The following is a 15175-nucleotide window of genomic DNA, read 5'->3' as shown; positions in this document are numbered from 1 at the left end:
ATGAAGAAATACCACCTTGTCCAGGCCACTATGGTTGGTCTGGAGTATTGGGAAGAAAGGGGAGGGTATCCCATACATAGCTCTGAATTTTTAGCACACAGGAGCAAGGATCCCCTGTGAATGTCTTTCTAATTCCTTAGTAGAATCTCTAGAGATCTGAGGAACCCAGTTAGGAATCCACTGAAGAAGCACCACTCAATAACGAAGCCTCAGTCATGAAAACAGAAGAGGAACTCTAGATCTAGCATCATATTTGACATGCCAGTTTGTGAACTGCCCAAGTCTACCATACACCTTTATCTGAGTTTTATGGAAGTGGCCAAAGGCAAAGAAAAACTAACAATCATGCGGTTATCAAAGGTTTTATGACACCATGATTTTATAAACAGCATTACTTTAATTCCTGTAGTGGTTATTCATTGTCAGCTCACTGCCCAGTTCACCGATGCTTTACTCTCATGCTCATGGTTGTTGCAGGTTTGTGGTGGTGACTCTGCTGTAGGCCGAAGGTCAGCAGTTCTTTGGAGATGACTCTTCTTTTTTACATACTGGGGACCAAGCTACCCAGAGTAGGTGCTCATGGTGATGACAGAAGCACAGGAACCAGACCAAAGGTGCAAGCACACTTAAAACATCTGTTCATGTCTTCCCCACTTACATCTCATTGGCCAAGCAAGTTATATGGTCAGGACAAAAGTCAAAGGGCAGAGAAGTACACTCTGTGCTGCATGAAGTTTTGGTAAGGATGTGGGATATATGCTACTATCAGAGGGGAGTGTGGGAGTGAGACCATTATTAATTCAGTCTACCATAGTACCCGTGTAGCACAGTGTGATGACCAGTTGGGAGGGCGACATTCTCCTCTCCTCTGGTTGGACTATAGGACAACTTCTGCACATTGAGAAACCCAGAGAATCCAAACTTACTTTGTCACCGGAAGGCTTCCATGCATCACAGGCAGCTCCTGGTGGACGTTATGGCAGTGACTGGCAAGGTTAATGGTACTCGTTAAAGGAAACTGGACAGTGTATTCTGAAAACTGTAGCAAGTGCTTCTACAAGCAATTTAGTGTGAAGAGATTTAGCAGGAGGCTATACTAGTAGTTGGAGGTGGTTAAGTGATATTAATGCAATACCATATATCCCAGTAGGCTGACGTGGGCCTGGGGAGACATGGATTTCAATAATTAGATGTAGAATTTCAGAGTCAAAGAGGACCATGTAACACAACCCCCTGCTTTCTAATACCACAGATACATATCATTCAACACCTGTGTGAACACCTCCATTGATAGAGGAACCCTCTCCCACAAGGCAGTCCATCCCATTTTAGGTACACAGCATTGACAACACATGGGGCTCAAAAAGGATGAAACAAGATGTCAGGGAGGCAGGTGTCCATCACAGGAAGTTTCTTTTCGTTGTGTGTAGGGAGAGAAGAACAAGGGAGAGGCCAACAGAAGACAGAATGGGAACTCTTTTTCTCTTGTGCATTCATGTTCTTTGTCAAGATGAAAATTAATGTAGTGAGGAGAGAATAAAGCCTTGGAAGTGGACAGTGGAAGAGTGCACGTGGCTGACCTTGGGTGGAGAGACCTTGGGGGTAAGAGCTGCGAGTGGCTGTACTTCAAATAGACAGATTGCACCCAACCCTGAGCTAAAGTTTGACCCTGGGTTACACGTTCCATTTCCCAACTCATGAATTCCTCTCACCGACAAGGGAGCATACAGACAGGGGTAAGTCTGCTGCTGAGTAATGGCAACCAAGGAATAGGGATGTTACCGTGTAGTTCTACTCTCAGAAGTCCACTTAGAGAGCTGGGAGCACTTGATGCATCCAAGGGATAAACCTGAAGGTGGCTTATACAATGATGAGCTTGGCCTCAGTGTTTAACTTTTAGGGAGTTGGGAGCCCAAGCAGTTCTCAGGTTGTTTTAACAGAAATGCCAGGATCAGCTGTCCAATCAGTCAGGGGGAAAACTAGTCAGACTGGTTATTTGACTTGCGTATAACCAGCCAGAGGAGTAACAGCTACCAACAATAAAGCTTAAAGTCTGATATTTTAAACTTCTCAACAAGCTGTGTTGACATGTAGCCACAACCTTAATGTGCAAACCACTTCAAGCAGAGAGAGTTTTAAAAGCTGTAAATTAAAATCACATTTCCTTTGCAAGCCTTTGAAACCTTTGAGAAACAAATCAGTCAGGTCATCCCCTGTTGAGAATCCTGATTTTTTCAGCAAATGTAGAGCTCAGAAAGGAATTAGTGCAGAAGCTGAGACTGATTTTAGACAAGTGATTTACTGCCTGTCAGGGGCATAACCCACATTGTTGTTTATTTATTTGATTTCATGATATCTCCCTTCCCTTTGAGATCTGGATTCAAATCCAATCCATGGTGACGCTGGTCCCTTGTGACTGGACTTTGCTGGTATGTTCTATCCCTCTAGGTGGTGAGCCAGACTAGAGCCAGACCCCAGTGTGGTCTGACCAGCCCACAGTGGAGGGATGGCAACCAGCTGGCTCTCTGGAGGGATACCACCTCACAAAAGTGGTCCATAGGTGAGGTCTTTGGAAAAAGTCAAAAGTAATAACATCAATTTCAGTCAGAAATATTTTACCCTGAAATACCCATTGTAAATAGTAGAGACATTGGGATTTCTCAAAACCAGGATTAAGAGTTAATCCATGTTGATAGGATTAGGAATGATTATTACTATATTAAAACATGAAGCTCTTGGTCAACAATAAACTTGGTCAGCCTAAATAACTGAGGTATCTAACTGCCTTAGGGGACACCTGAGGCTGATCGTGAGATCCACTTTTTTTTTTGAAGATTTTATTTGTTTATTTGACAGAGAGAGACAGGCAGCGAGAGAGGGGACACAAGCAGGGGGAGTGGGAGAGGAAGATGCAGGCTCCCAGCAAAGGAGCCTGATGTGGGGCTTGATCCCAGAACACCGGGATCACGCCCTGAGCCGAAGGTAGATGCTTAACGACTGAGCCCCCCAGGTGCCCGGAGATCCACTTTGTGTATGTGACTTCCTGCTCTGCATGGAAAGACCCATGAAGAGTTTGGAGCTGTGGCTGCGTCCTGAACCTGAGCAATGTCAGGATGCTCCAGTTTTCTCCATTGTGCAAGCTTCCTGAGAACAGGAAGAGTCACTCCTGTGGTCAGGAGAGAGACAAAGAAGCTTCATCCTGCTTTGGTGGTCAGTTAGGAATAAGATTTTGTGGGGTTCACACATTTTTTGAGAGCCTTTTCTTAAAAGAACTAAAAAACCCTAGTAGCTGCCTCTAATGATTTAGCAGCGATACTCCTCCTTAGAGAAAGGGCTCAGGAGTAACCATAGCTATGAAATTTCCCATCCATCAGGAATGGTTTAACCTGTACTCTGTGGCTGGGAATCAACAGCACTGCCCCAGAGAACCCAGAGATCTCCAGCCTGTTCCTTTCTTCCAGCTGGAGTCAGGATTTTGACAGTAAAGAAGGGTGAATGTTTTGTGGGTTTCATGGTGGTGCTGGTGCGGTGAGAGAGGTAGTGGTCATTGGTGAAAATAAAGTGGGAATGAGTTACCAAATAACGGCAGTTAGGAAATCTTGAAGGTTGGGGGCATGACTCAGACAACTTAGAAATAATCAGAGATGCCTAATAATCCTCCATTTCTGCAACATCTTAGATTCTCAGATGGGATGGTGGGGCAGTGGGAGTAGAGAGAGGGTTTTATTTATATATGTTTATTAATTATTTTGTTGTAGCATGGATTTTTTTTCTAATGTGAGACATTAGAAAATATGCGTTCATTCATTTATCGATTTGATATCCATTGAGTATCTATTTTGTGGCGGCCTCTGGAGTAGGTGATGAGGATAAAAAGCGTGAACTGAAACAGGCCTTAGTGCCTGACTTGAAGTGACACACAGCCTAGGGAAGGATGAAGGCAGGCTTGCAAACCAGTGATCCCCATAAAGTATAATCAAGGCTGTAAGGAAGGGGCTGTGCAAGCAGAGCATTGGGTCACCTGACCTCCCATGGGGAAGAGGGTGTTTGTGTTGTGTTTGGTGGGGGGAGGAGTACTAGCTTTCCAGTTGACACTGTTGATGAGGCCACTTTAGGGAGTGGATACTGCAGTGCAAATGCATTATAATATTGTACCAGGGGAGCACTAATGAGTTCAGTGTGGTCAGAGTAGATGGAGCATGGTTAGGGAGTGGTGGGAGGTAAGGCTGGAAGGAGGTGGGGAGGGGCGCGGGCCCGGAATGCCCCCCTAGGAAAGCATGCAGAGCCATGGAATGGAGTGAAGCAACTCTGTGAGGATACCATCTGAATTATTTCTACGGGTACCTCTGAATGTTGACTGTGGTGGGTCTGTGTAATGGTCAAGTGACTATGTTTCAACTGGACCACATCTACCACGGAGGCCCACGGTGGAACTTTAAAGGGAAGTCTGTGATTATTTTGAGAAATTAGTGCAGGACTAGAGCATTAAGGCAATAGTTGGAGGCAGGATACCCCGAGTGCTTTTAAGAGCCAGCTCCATCTTCTTACCTCCTCACAAGCATGGGAGAGAGAGTGCGGGAGGAGAAAGTGGGGACATATCCCACACGTGGGAGTACTGGTCTGACTGTATCTAGTGGACAGAAGGCTGGTGGGCTGGGGGTCCTCAGAGAAAGCAAGCAAGCTCTGCACTGGCCTAGATTGCAGTATAAGCTGTATGGCTCGGCAGATGCCCCGATAGTAGAGCAATCTGTGGTAGGTAAAGAAGTTATGTGAAGATGTGGGCCAGCCCCAGGTGGAGAGTTAGAGCACAGCACCTGGATTCTTGAGCAAGGCCGTATCATCAGAACTATTCACTATCTGTAAACCAGCTGTTGGCAAGCGATGGGGCCTCAAAAGAGACTTGGGAGTCTGATTACGGAACAGCAAGTGCCTCTGTGGTCAGAACTGTCCGTTACAAGCTTGGCATGTCAGACCCACTGAGACACTGACTTACAGTAAGAAGGAAGTGTCCCATCAAGAGTTGACTTGAGTAAGCTCAGAGGTAGCTGAACAAACAGATGGCCCACATCCCAGGTGACCTTTCAGTGTTGCACCGACGCCTCTTCTCAGCTCACCCTGTGGTTTCATGGGGCTTCCCCGTGACCACCTGATAGAAGAGGGAAGACCCAGAGCTTGGTTCACAGATGGGTTGGCTCAAACCAAAGATACATAGCTATTGTGGTACAACCCCTCCTGGAGTGAACAGTGCTGAGGGAAAACCTCCGGAGGGCAGAACTTATGGCAGAAAATCAGGTCACTCCTTTCGTATGGAGAGAGAAGTGGTTCAAGGTAAGTATAAACACAGACTGGTGAGTATTGGTACATGGCTTAGCAGGTAGTCAGGAGCCTGGAAGGAACACGGGTGAAAGACTGGGGACGAGGTGGTCTGGGGAAGAAGCATGTGGGTAGTCCTCTGGGAGCAGGAACAAAGTGTGAGGAACTCTGTAGTGCATAGTGATGGTCACTAGAGACTAGCCATTGCAGAAGTGTCACTAACCAAGTGGACAGGATGTTAGCCACTCCTGTCCTTGGCCAACTCACTGGCAGGTAGGTTACACTGGACACTTTCCATCTGGAAAAAGAAAAAAAACACATTCTGCACAAGATTAACAAAGAAAAGGGGGGTAATCAGAAGGGGGAATGAAACATGAGAGACTATGGACTATGAGAAACAAACTGAAGACTTCAGAGGGGAGGGGGTGGGGGAATGGGATAGACTGGTGATGGGTAGTAAGGAGGGCACGTATTGCATGGTGCACTGGGTGTTATACGCAACTAATGAAGCATCCAAACTTTACATCGGAATCTGGGGATGTACTGTATGGTGATTAACATAATATAATAAAATAAAATTTAAAAAAAAAAAAGAAAAAAAAAGAAATTTTATAGACAAAAAAAAAAAGATTAACACATATCCTAGTTTTGGATTTTCCTGTCCTTTCCAAAATGTCTTCATTGGAATGGCTATTTGAGGGCTCATAGAGTATCTGAAAACTGGCAGGAAGTCCTGCAAAACATCACCTTGAACTGAAGGATGCACTTTCAGCACAGGAGCCATGCCAGTGAGCACAGCATCATGGAATCCACTGGTCCTACCTCATGCCATACCATCTAGAGATTGCAGGTCTGATGTGATGATGAAATGATGACCTCTTAAAGGCAATTTATAGATGATGTCCTGTGGGGCTCGGTGTTAACCTTTGGGGTTCGATGATCCACATCTTGACGCATGGCCTTTGGGTAGAATACACAAGTCTGACAACCTGAGGATGGCAATAGGAATGACCCTGTTCCCCATTACTTCCAGTGAGCCACTTGGGGAAATTGATGTTTCCTGTCTCTGCAGTTTTAGATTCTGCAGAACTACAGGATTCCCAGAGGGGGATTTTTCCATGAGGGTCATAGGAGCCATACTAAATTTAAAGCTATGGCTGTGACTAGTCTTTTGGGATTCCTTATGCCAGGAGAAGAGCAGGCAAGAACAGAAATTAGGGGTAATTGACCCTGATGAACATGAGGACTTAGGGCCACTGCTGTGTCATGGTGGCCAGGAGGAAAACGTTTTGCATTCAGATGATTTGCTGTGACAGCCCTTCCACATTCAGTTCTAACTGTAAAAGGGCAATTATAGCAGCTCTGAATCTGACAAAGACATGTGAGCAGGGGCACAGATTCTTCAGGGGTGAGGTCTGAACCGTCTATCGGTCAAATCACCTACATCGGCTGAAGTGCCAACTGCAGGGAAGGGATCTAGAACACTGGTAGAAGGGGGTAATGAATTGATGAGTATCGTTTCTGGCTCAGAATGAACTGAGCAGCCAAGACAGGAATTCTTCACACGAATCTGCCTCTTAGGAGTTTCCCTGGAAATGTTGACTAACCAGACTCCTGGGGAAGCTGTGTCTGGAAGGATGAACTTCCTATGGGAAATGCAGGGCCCTGAGCGGGCCCTGAGCAGGGGAAGAGGCAGCCTGCACGAGGAGCGGGTGGCGCCCTGACTCCGTCCTCTTCCCTGAGCAGTGTACCTCTCTGCAGTTGCTCGGGCTGTGGCATCATTCGTGTCCAGAGAAACGCGTCATGAGATGGGAGCTCATGCATCTCTCCTCCCCTGCAGGGCTGACCCACAGGCATTGACTGCGGATGTGCTAGGAGTACTTGGGGGTGTTCAGCCCAGGTTCATTCTGAATTACAATTCCTGCTCCAGGGCTGCCAGTGGCATTAGGCTGAAACCTGACATCAGCTGAGAGCAAATCTTTGTTTAGCTTCTTTCCCTGTCCTTTCCTGCTCTTCCACCTTCCTTAGAGATTTCTCCTGAGACTCCACAGCTCCCTCTTTTCCTTCTGCTTTTAGGGAACCCAACCTAAGATGAGACCAATAGAAGAGATTTTGGGGGGGGGATCAGGCAGTCCTTTCCAGTGAACTCACATGGTACTGTGCAGGCCCCCAGGAGCGTTCCCCCTGAGGCAAGTGTGTGTGTTCCTGCCTGTGGAACACATAGTCAGGCTTTAAGCCAGGCCACTCCCTCTTCACATTGACCCTGGGATACAGCCCTGCCCTCACCGAATAGTTATCTTAAAATTAAGCCCAGTGAGGTGGGGAAGTGGAGCCTTGCTTCCTCCACCTGGCATCTTCTGGAATAATGTGACAGCTCCCCGTGGATTCCCCTCATTGGGGGCCTCAGGCTACTCTTGTCAGCTTGAGAACAGGAGGGCAGTGGGTGGACAACACCTGGTGAATAAATTTACACACCGAAATAATGGTTTCCATGTTGATTTTTCATAATTAACTAAACAGGCTGGAGTTAAGTTTCATGTGTAAAAAACTTGTAAGGAACTCTTGACAAGAGGTGAAGGTTGATGAGGGCAGTTAAGGTTTATAAAAACTTTTTTCCTGCTTGAGCTTTGTTCTCTCAGCCTCTCTCTTTCTCTCTCTCCCCCCCCTACATTCCCCCAGTCCTTTCCTCCTTCATCTTCTCCCCTCACCCTTTTCCTTCCTCTCCTCGTAAAACCCTGTTTGAGTTTTCACGTACCCCTACAATATCCCAGCGCATGTGTGAAAAGAAAAATAGTAACATCAACAGATTATCTTGGCGCTTCTGTAATTTGTAAATTACATCTGCAGTTGTGTCTCTGATCTTGAAGGAAAAAAACTAAAGATTTGGCTAAGTTTCTAGTAAAAGAGGCTTGGAAAATATATGGGAAGGCAGGTGGTGGGAGCTGAGACATGAAAGCCCAATGGAGGATGCCACATCCTTACCTGGAGGGGTCACTCAGTTTGCTTGTAGCTCTGCCGCTTATCTGCGGTGGGAGAGAAGCAGGCTGTGAACAATTCCTTGGTTGTGAAAACAGACCTCATGCTTCTCAGTTAAGAGTCTACCATATTTGCTGAAAGAACAAAAGGCTTTATTCCAGTCTGGGTCAGATTTTGGTATTTGGAATCTTCACAGCTTACATTACTGGCTGGGGGCATGCTGCTCTCTCCTGAGAATTATATGAGGATCAGTGAAAATGGTGTTAGAATGGCTAATTTCTGCCTTCAGGAGATTCTGCCTTTGTGATTCTATGGTTGGTCAGCTGAAAGTGCTAGGAGGATTAAGTTCTTTTATCTTTTATGATTATTATTTTTTTTGCTTGACAAAGAATGATGTTGGCATTGGCAGTGATCACTTATATTTTCTCATTTAACTGTCCCCTCAAGGCCAGAAGTCTTAAAAAAAAATTAAGATCCACCTTTGCAGATGCCAGTGAGGTCTTTGAGACCCTCCCTTCTCTGTTAAGGTCTTTCAGAGATTAGGCCTCCTTAGGTGAATGAGTTAAGTAACAACCTTCTCCTTGCATGAAGTCTGCGCCTGCTGGGGGTTTTTCTACAGTGGGTTTTAACGAGTAAGGCAATGTGGGGTTCTGTAACCTTTGCTCATGTTTTAGACCCTGTTTACTCTGACATGGGGGGCCTCATCTCAGAGTTCTCCTTTGGGTCTGGACATGTGCTGTAGACTTCTGCTGGTTGTCGTTGGGTGGATTTGGGTGCAGAGTGGACATGTTTGTTATAGTTGGCCATCTCAAGTGTTCCCATTTGCCATCAGACATGGGTGTATTGAGATGCTGCATAAATATGTGAGTATGAAAGTCCTACTTACTGATAAAACAGATTTATCAATAACAATTAACACATTGCTTCAGAGATCCGAGTTCCTGAAAACAAAGCAGTTTTTAGTGCTGAAGAAATTTAGGACAACAAAATCTCTTTACCTTCTTCCCTCTAACTTTTCTTTATTACAGTTCCTTTTATAAAGGAAATTCTCAATTTCATTCTCTAATTTTGATGAATTTAGGAAGACGATTACTCAGCAACAGTTCAAACAGAAAACCTTACTCTAGCTTATCCTTGAGAAACCAGATGGACTGCTTCTGACATGGTCCCACATACCACAAAGCCTTTTTCTCTGCCTTCCTTCATATACACGCTCTGGTCCATTCCTATAGCCAAACACCTGTCACAAGGTGTGCTAGCCTCCGCTCCCACCCTCATTCTCCCCCAAACTTGCCTGCCCTTCAGGATTGAGCTTTCTTTCTTGCCTTTGCCATAAAGACTTAACTGATTGTTCTATCCCACCTGGCTTAGTTTCACTCTGCACTCCTGTTACACTTGTAGTCCATTCTACACAGTTAAATGTTTGTCTTGAGTGTTCTCTAATAGTTTTAGATTAATTTTTCAAACCTTTGTATCTAGTAACAGTAGTGACAATTTATTGACTACCAGTTAAGTGTTAACCTATTATTGTCTGTTAAGTGTTAAGCACATTAATCATGTGCACTGCCCCTAAGTTTGACAGTAGCCCTGCAGAGTATGTTATTGTCCCATTTTAGAGTTGAGAAAGTGGAGGTTCAGAGTGATTAAAAGCTTACCCAAAAGGCAGAGCCTAGCTTGGAACCCAGAGCCGTCTGATTCTAGTCTTCATGCTTCCTCCTACACTGGGTTCAGTCTCTCAAGGACAGACACTGCATTGGTTATTTCTTTTTTTGTTTCACTTTATTCAGCATACAGCTGTGTACAGAAGAGGTGATGTGTAAATTCCTGAGTGATTCTGTGATAGGTTGTATTGAACATTTGGTGTTTTTTGGTAATGTTTTAACATGGATGTTTAAAAATCCATCTTCTGTTTATTCTAACATTTATTGAGCATCATCTCCACACCTAGCCCTATGCCTGGTGCTCTGGATACAGGAATGATTCAGGTGGAGGCCTCATCTCTGAGGTTACAAACCAACTGCCTACTCTGGTTCCTGGTAGATGTACAGCTGGTCTACCATATGGAAGGATTGCCTTATTTCCAGGACTGGTATTGGATTCATGCACATGCCACCATTCTCTCTGACTTCATGACGAACATGAATTTTTGTGATGTCTGGGTAGATTCAGTCTGTAACAAATAGTCAAGAAATGAAAATCAACATGGATAGAAGGATCCATAGGAACTTCTAACAACTCAGCAGCCACACGTAATTGATCATTTGAGTTTTTGAGATGCTTCTCTGTGATGGTATATGTGATGGGAGTTTGGGTGAGTTGGCCAGGGAGTCATTTCAAATTTCTTTAAACAAAACAAAATTATTAACTACTTTCAACGGTAGTATTTTAAAGAATTTATTATTCAGTGAAATCTTTGTTGATGTTTCAAAAGTCCTTAGCTTTTTGAACTCTCAGGAAATTTTCTGAATGATGTTTACAAAGTCTTCATTGCTCTACCTCTCCTGAGAATAAAATGCTAAAGACTGGTGAAAGATACTTGTTTTTCTTTAAAACTCAAGACCTTTAAAATTTCCAGGTACATTCCTAGATATATTTTGCATGGTTTGGGATATCTAACTGGAGAAGTGGAAAGTTAAACTCCAGCACAAGTTTTGGAAGTTTATAGTGTACGAAATGAATTTTCCACACAGTATTCTTTAGGACAGGCACTCCTTTAAGGAAATTACAAAACTGAGAATATCTAAACCATACCAATTAATGGCTACATGTTTAATTTATGGAAGAATTTACTCTATGAAATTATTAACTTTTAAATATTTAAAACATTACTTCATTTTAGAAACAAAACTGAATGAACTCTAGCTTTTTAGGAGCATACAAACATGTGCATATTTATCTGTCCATCTATTCCCCCTCTTTGAATACATTTTATTTGATAACTTTCTCATAACCAATTTATTTATTCATTTTATTTGTTAGTACATTTATTTCAGGCTTCATTGAGGTTATTGACATGTAAAATTGTTTAAGGGGTACAGTGTGTTGGTTTGATACACTTATAGATTGCAAAATGGTTACTACCATAACATTAACTAATAATACCTCCATCACGTCACATCATTACTTTTTCTCTGCTGAGAACATTTAAGAGCAACTCTTGTAGCAATTTTCACATATATAATATAGTACTATGAAATATAACCACCATGCCATACCTTACGTTCCCAGAACTTATTTTAAAACTGGAAGTTTGTATCCTTTGACCAGCATCTTCTCCTTTCTCCTACCCATCAGTTCCTGGGAACCCCTACTCTTCTCTGTTTCTATAAGCCTGGCTTTTTTTTTGGTTCTACATAAAAGTGATATCACACAGTATTTGTCTTTCTTTGCCTGACTTTATTTGACCTAGTATATTGCCCTCAAGTTTCATTCATGTTGTTGCAAATGTCGGCATTTCCTTCCTTCTCATGGCTGAATAATATTCCATCACACCCACATATGCACACACCCACCCACTCCACATCTTTATCCATTCATCTGTTGATGGATACTTAGGTTGTTTCTATATCTTGGCTATTGTAAGAAATGCTGTAATGAATATGGAAATGCAGATAGCTATTAGAGAGCCTGTTTTTGTTTCCTTGGGATATATACCCAGAAGTGAAGTTGCTGGATCATATGGTACTTCTATTGTTAATTTTTTGAGGAAACTCCATGCTGTTTTCTGTAGTGGCTGCACCATTTATATTCATACCAGCAGTGCTCAAAGATTACCTTTTCTCCTTCCTACCAACACTTGTTTCTTTTCTTTTTGACGATAGCCACTCACAGATGTGAGGTGGTACCTCCTTGTAGTTTTGATTTGGGCCTTCCTGATAATTAGTGATATCGAGCGCCATTTCAAGTACCTGTTCACTGTTGTTAACATCCTCTTTGGAAAAAGGTCTGTTCAATTCCTCTGCCAATTTTTAGATTGGATTGTTCATTTCTTTTTGCTGTTGAGTTGTAAGAGTTCTTTATATATTTTGGATATGAATCCTTTATCAGATATATCATTTGCAAATATTTTCTCCTTTGTAGGTTGCCTTTTCATTTGATGGTTTCCTTTGCTGTGAAGAAGCTTTTTGGCTTGATGTAGTCCCACTTATTATTTTTTGGTTTTGTTCCTTGTGCTTTGGTGTTACATCCAAAAATTCTTGCCAAGATCATTGTCACGAAACTTTTTCCTTGTGTTTTTTTTCCTAGGGGTTTTACAATTTCAGTTCTTATGTTTAAGTCTTTAATGTGTTTCAAGTTAGTTTTGTGAATGATGTAAGGTAGGGGTCTAATCATTTTCTTTTGTATGTGGTTATCCAGTTTTCCTAACACCATTTATTTATGAGACTATCCCCATTGAGTGTTCTTAGCTCCCTTTTCCAATATTAAGTTGACCGTGTATGTGAGAGTTCATTTTTGGGCTCTCAATTCTGTTTCACAGGAGAGGTTATATGTTTTGAGTATGGTGTGCTACTCCTGTGAGTTTATGATATGTAAGTGTATGTATGTGTGTACAAACATGGAGTTAATTAAGAGACATGCTAAATGGAAATATTTTATTTTCTGTCATTTCTGTATCATCACATGCAGAATTTTACATTATGATTCTGTTTAAGTTTCTGGCTTATAGCCAACAAGGTTTTCTTGCAAATTCACCCTTTTTTATTAAGTCTCAAGATTTGTCCCTCATGCCTACCCTCGGTTGGGTCTTCCTAGAAGAAATTTGTAGTCATACCATGAAAAATGCCTGTAGCACAGACATATGCAAAGTATTACCACTTTGCTTTAATCACCAGAGCAGACTCACTCCATGAATAATTTGAGCCACAAGCATCCTGTTGAAAATCAAGACCTCTGGGTTGAGTCATCTGTTCTTTCTGTGGCAGGTGTTAGGGTCAAAGCACTTTAGATCTTTACTATGGTTTGGAGAAAGGACAGTGAGCTGTACAAATCCCAAAGCTACTACAGTCAGTGTGCTTTCATTAGACAACTACTCATTTGAAATGGTTACATACTGGACTAGAGAGTTTGCCTTTTTCCCTGCAGACCTGGTTTTAGGTTTTCTCTGTAGTATTTCATGTGGAAGCAACTGTTGATGGATTCTCGTCTCTCAGAGCTGTACCTTTTATCTGAATCACAAAACCACAAAGCATTTTAACATGCCTATAAATGTGTCAGGGTCTATTTTACGGTGAGCCAGGTATGGACAAAGTTTGGAGGGACATGTACTGCTGCCACCTAGATCCCACATTTGTGGTTGAATCTTGCTGATATTAACATTAACGATTGCCATATCAAAAGTAAGTGGGGAAAAAAGACTATATACTACTATATTATTTGAGAGGATAATATGAGTACATGAAATATTGATTAAAAATGATATAAGTCTGGCTGGAAAATATCATTCATTAATTCAGTTGTTTCTTCATTCACGTGTTCATTCACTTGCTCTTTCAAGCCATCCTGATGAGTAGCTTCAGAAGGCTTATGATAGGATACAGTGCTAATCTGTAAGTGGCGTATTGATTGATTTTTATATGTGTAGAAATCCCAGGAATTCCTGAGGATGCTTAAAATTTCTCCCCAAAGATACATAATACATATAAATATAATGCTAGATAATTTCTTGAAATTCCCTTTTAAAAAATCTTTGATTAAGAGACTGAAAAAAAGGTAGAAAAGAAGTTATTCCACCCTCTTGCAACCATGGACAGTATCTATTCTGGCTTACCTTATCTCTGGAGAATGAGTCACTTCCTTAGATTTTCACGGTCAGCTAGAGAAAGCCCCCAGCATCTTTGGAAGCCTTGGGATTTTCAAGGGAGGAGGCTGGAATGACATGGTGAACAAGAAGTGTGGCCAGCTCTGGAGCTGACTTGGGCCCTCTCCTTTGCCATGTTACAGAGACAGCAGGCCTACTAAGGGGGGATGTCAGTGTGAATGTCCAGGACAGAACATAATGTTTGTCCCCAGGCAAAGACCTGGGGGTGCAGATGGAGAAGGTACTGCAAACAGAACATCTGCCACCTTCAAGTGGGCTGTGCTTGCTTAAACAAGGATCATCTCAGGGTGCCCACTGAGATGCTTTTCAAATAGCGAAGGGTGTTCTCCAAGTTTCTGACGCTACGTAAACCCCAAGGTTGGCCTAGGATCTGAGAGACAAAACAAGAGTCCACAACAAATGAATAAAATTGGGTTTCCCACTATTCTGCTAAGAATGGACATAGCTAGCTTTAATTGGATTTAGAATAGTGCTTATGCAACTTTACTGTGTGTACATATTACTGGCATTTCATTAAAGTGCAGGTTCTGATTGAGTAGATCAGGGACGGGGCCTGAAATTCTGCAATTCTAACTCTCTCCCAGATGATAGAAATGCTGTTGAAACCAAGCATGTATCACATTTTGAGCAGCAAGGTGTAGAAAAATAATCATGGCATTTTTCACACTGGAATAATTAGGAACAAATTTATATGTACACATGCATATACATGTGTATATCTAGACATATATAATAATATTTACACACACAGTTTTTTCAAGAAAATCAAATGGCGGACGGTGGACCACCTGCTCAGAACTTAACTACCTGATAGCGTGTGTTAAGGATGCAGATTCCTGATCCCACCACAGGCTTGCTGTGTCAGAATCTGGTGGAACCTCCTAGCAACCATAGCTGCCAATTGAGAACCTTTGGCTAGACTTGCAGATTCTCAGTCTGATTACACCTTAAACTTATGTAGGGAGTTCTTTTAAGAAAATGTGTCTTCATTGCCAGAAACCCTGATTTAATTGCTCTGGGGTGCAGTCTGGGCTTGGGGCTTAAAAAAAATTTTTTTTAAAGCTCCCC

Source organism: Ailuropoda melanoleuca, chromosome 17 (genome assembly GCF_002007445.2).
Source record: "Ailuropoda melanoleuca isolate Jingjing chromosome 17, ASM200744v2, whole genome shotgun sequence".
NCBI lineage: Eukaryota > Metazoa > Chordata > Mammalia > Carnivora > Ursidae > Ailuropoda > Ailuropoda melanoleuca.
The sequence above is the reverse complement of the archived record's forward strand: the minus strand, read 5'-3'. Positions refer to the sequence as shown.